A 4,655-nucleotide genomic window follows, 5' to 3' on the forward strand; every position below is an offset into this window, starting at 1 on the left:
AACACGCTATTACACATGATGGTGTGTATGCTCATGGTATCTCGATGCTTGACATGAGGAGTCATTATGAAACTCCTCATTATCAATTTGTGGAAGTTAATAGATGAAGTATGTGATAAATTGAAGAAGTAATAAGAATGGACAGAGTTTGGAAGAAAGTTGTTATTCATCTTCTTTTTTAAGTATCTTAAGTTTGGGGATATTCCCTCTGGTAGCCACAAGCTGCAGGAGGATCAAACAATTGTCAGAGGCCATGCAGGGTGCAATCGTGTTATCATTAGTAGTACTGTTAAATGGGATCAGTTAATTCCCAGCTATTGTCAAATGCAGGTTTAGGTGTGAAAGATGACTGGAATATGAAAAAGATTGAAGCCTATCGTTTAAAAGCATGACTGTAATGTAATTATTTTATATTGCATTTGGTATAAATGAAATGAAAGCACTGACTGAGCTTGTCGTGAAGGTCTGCCTAAGGCTGCTCTGCAAATCCATGTGTAGGCACCTAAACAATCCATCTATGGGAAACAGCTGCCATTTCTTCCTTCTTAAAAAATGGCCTCTTGACTTTGATACTGTAATTGAAAAAATGAACTTTTTTTTATAAGAATTTTAGGAACAGCTGTAAGCCACTTAAATCTTGACACTGAATAGGACAGTATTTACCTTAAAGTAACATTTATGTTTTCTCTATTTTCCTTCATGCATCTAGCTTTGAGTGAAATGCCATTTGCTCTTTACAGAATATTGTAAATAAATTCAGTTCTGCAAAGCACTATCAGGAATTATTGTACAGTAAATACCTAAGTCCAGTTATTTGTATTTAATTGAATATGAAGCTTCATTCTTATTTTTATAATTGAAAATCCTGTTTGTGAAAGCGATGCGCTGTTTTATGCTGTGCTTCCTCTGTGCTGAAAAGTGTCATACCTGTTTGCTGTGTTACATGCTAAGCCACATGAAGCCACCTGCTAACTCAATATTGGTAATGAACAGTGGCACGGGGAGACTGTCCCAGGTACGGTATTCGGTTTTGGTTTGTTTTTAATGTTGCACATGTATAATCCACGCTGTGCAGTTAAACGCACAGTTGAGCTGATCAGCTCTTCGCTCTGCATGGTGCAAACTGACGACACCACAAATACGTGGTTAGAGTTGAGCATAAGGTGCCTCTGAAGAGATGCACCCACTTCATTTTTTGTATGTTTTTGAGAGTAGAGTAAGTAATTTATTATCAGGAAAAAACATTTTCCCTTAGGAAAACTCCTATTAATTGTAACAAGCCCATGGCAGCCTCCATTACCTTCTCTTGCTGATGACTGTGTCTCCACTCTAGGCCCAAAATGGGGCCCAGTGCATGCCAAACCTTACCTTTCTTCACAGCTCCTTCATCCTGCCTTACAAAAAGCCACGTTTTAGGGTTTCTTTCATTTTGTGGCTCTTCATCGATCCCCCTCATGTCACACCCTGGAAGACTGAGCCCCCAGACTGTGCTTGAAACACTTGGTAGGTGCTGGGATGGCTGGAGCACAAGGGTCTCAACGGGGAGAAACAGGAGGAGGCCAGAAAATGAAGGATAGTTGTCTTCTCACTTCTTCACTTCACACCATCGTTAACTCACTAGCTTCCATTAACTCAGCATCTTCTGGGAAGAGGAGTTTTTAAGGGAAGAGCAAAGCTTCTGTGGAGTAATGAAAAGGAGGAGGTGATCTTTTTTTGTAAGAATGCAGGACTTGAAGCACCGTGTAAATCGGTGCTGAGGACATAAAACTCCGACTCCACTGTGAGGCTGGGAAAGGAACTTTGCAGTGTTTACCTATGTCGAAATTTTTGTCAATATTTTATTTGAGGCTTAACACCTTCAGAACATTACAACTTGGTCAGTGCTATCTCTGCTCTGTTACACAAATAGAAATCTGGCATTGATTCAGGCCCATGGACTGATTGTAGATCTGTAGCAAGATAACAAAAATTGTGAACCTGCAGAGAGAAGGGAGGTGTGACCATCATATATCAGTACTTTTACTGACAAATTTGTTGAGAGAATATTCTTTTTGGGAACTCACATTATCATCTCTTTCATGATCATTCCTTTTAAAATTCACTGCATGATACAGAAAACAGAACAGTTTTTCTCTGGAAATCTCTCCATAAAATCATCCTCTATTTGTTTCTAAGACTTCAAAATAATATCTTTCTTAAGGGGTCTTCGTCAAAAATACTAAAATGTTACTAATTCATGAGAAGGGATAAAATGAGTACTCTTTCAGCAATAGAAATGCCAAAATGTTCAAAATGTTACAGGCATTGAAGAACTGTATTGTGATGTTACTAATTTAAGAAGTTCTGCCTTTTCTGTCCTTTTCCATTAGCTCAGGAGTTATCAATATGATCAGTGATTGTACTTAATATCAGATTTTATTGCAATGATTTGAGTTTCAAAGTGAGAAGTACCCTGGGTCTGATCTTGCTCATCTGATTTTATTTCCATACACATAAAATCAAACAAATAAAGAGCTCCTCCATATCATATTTATGCAAATGATATGTTTAGGTGAAGGTGAGATGTCTTGAGATAACAACGCCTCCTCCCTCCCACTTTAACAGCACTAGTCACGGCTGAATGAAATGATGCAGGAAACAAGTCTGCCATCTTATCTTCATGACGCTTTCCTTTTTCTTTCTCTTATGAGTGCCTGCCACTTATTCCCACTTAAGAAGCAGGCATGCTGTTATGTCATGCAAGCAAACCCTTCAAGGACATTCTGGTTATCTTGTTTAGAGGATTTGCACTATTAGTAATGTCAGAACTAGTTGTTTTGTCTTGGTTTGGTTTTTTTTTTTTTTCAATGTTCATTCCATCTTTCCAGTGCTCTCATTAAGTTTCTTTGAAGTCCTTGAAATCAAGCAACTCAGGTGGTTTGCAGGAGACAAACTTCCAGATAAACTACACTTTTCTTCCAGATAAACCACACAAGTCAGGATGAATCATAAATGTCTTTGCCATGGCATTGGTGCCCATGAGTCAGTACCAGTCCCTGCGGCATGGGGAGAATGGTGTAAGTAGGAGATGTGGCAGTGATGACATTTGAAATTTCTCAGCTGTGGAGGGATTGCTTCGTGGAGGAAAACGGTGTAAGTATCTGCTGTAAAACGTCCTCAAATGATTTTTTGGCATGGTCTATAAAACAAAACTTTTCCCCCTAATTTTCCAGCACTCATTTCTTACTCACTGGCTCATTCACAATTTTAATTAAGCAGCAAATGTTCGGGACCATTTGTTCAAGACTAAACTGTGAAAAGCGATCTGTAATTCTGTTGTCTTCTATGGTGTATTCAGCTTCATACATTGCTCTTCTAGGTATGCAAGGTGTGTTAATCTGTTGTGTTTTCTAATGTTTCTTCTTGGAAACTAACATTTTACCTCCCCAGGTATTAATATTTTACCTGTGCATTAAAGACAATGACTTCACATCATGGAGAGGCATCAAACCAGAGCCCTGCCTTGCTCCAGATAAGCACTTGCAGCAGCGGGAAAACAAAATTCAGTGCTTTCCACTTTGGATTGCACAATAGACTGAGATAAGCAGATCCTGTCTGTTATTTTCAAGGAAATAGAGAGTTCTGTGATCTTGGACTGCTTTATGAAAGGATAATTATCAAAGGCTATGTCTGCTCCAAGGAGGGGGAACGGGGCTCCTGTCATTCCAAGGATCAAGCCCTTTCCTCCCGGAAGGCTGGGTGCTTGGTTGCCCCCCGGTGTTCAATGACATTATAGCACTTCTGCAGGGCGTAGGAGCTGCCTGCCTTTCCCTGCATCACTTTCTAACCTCAGTCCTGCCCCTCTCTGTTTCATCTTACGCTGAATTTTCCATACAGTGATGCACTGCTGCAGTTCGTTCTCGTTTCTCGTGCGCAGGCAACAAAGGGCAGTTGCTCACTGCTGGCTGTAACCCAGCTCCATAATGCCAACGAAGATGCTGCCCCGTGGGACTCCACGGAGGACATCGAACTTAGGGTAGAATCTGGCCCTTGAAACCTTCAGTGCTAATGCCAAGAGTCCAAACCTGTAGGGCAGATGATGTTTTGTGGTATTCGTTCCCAACAGGTAAGGTGCATCGGGAGGCAGGGACGGTGGTCACAGCACATAGACCAAAAAGCAAGTCTCTCAGACATCCTCATTTTCAGAGCACTTCTGGTCATTAGGTTCTGGGATAAGATGGAAAAAATAGAGAACTGTGGGGCCTAAGGAGCAGCATGAGGGAAAGGAGAAGTTCTGGCAGAAATGCCTTTTGTTAAAGGCAGGGAGCACTAGCCTGGATTCGCAAGGCTGGCAGATCACCATGTGAGTGCAAATATATCTCAAATTACCTGTTTGTGTTTTCAATATTCAGATCTGGGGTTTTTTTGTTTGTTTGTTTGGGTTTTGGTTTTTGTGGTTGGTTTTTTTTTTTTAATGAAAGAAATGCTATCTTGCAATACAATTTGCAAGTTACCAGATTCCAGGGGTTTTAAGGACTGACATACTGTTTCTTTAATAAGTGCTGAAATTGCCACGTAACACCCAGGTAACACCCAACGTAACAACCAAGCTCACGGAATAGCTCTCTACCTCTAGATGCATCATTGGATTTGCCTATGAATAAGGGACTGGAGTT

The sequence above is a fragment of the Eurypyga helias genome, unplaced genomic scaffold, assembly GCF_000690775.1.
Source record: "Eurypyga helias isolate BGI_N326 unplaced genomic scaffold, ASM69077v1 scaffold24166, whole genome shotgun sequence".
NCBI lineage: Eukaryota > Metazoa > Chordata > Aves > Eurypygiformes > Eurypygidae > Eurypyga > Eurypyga helias.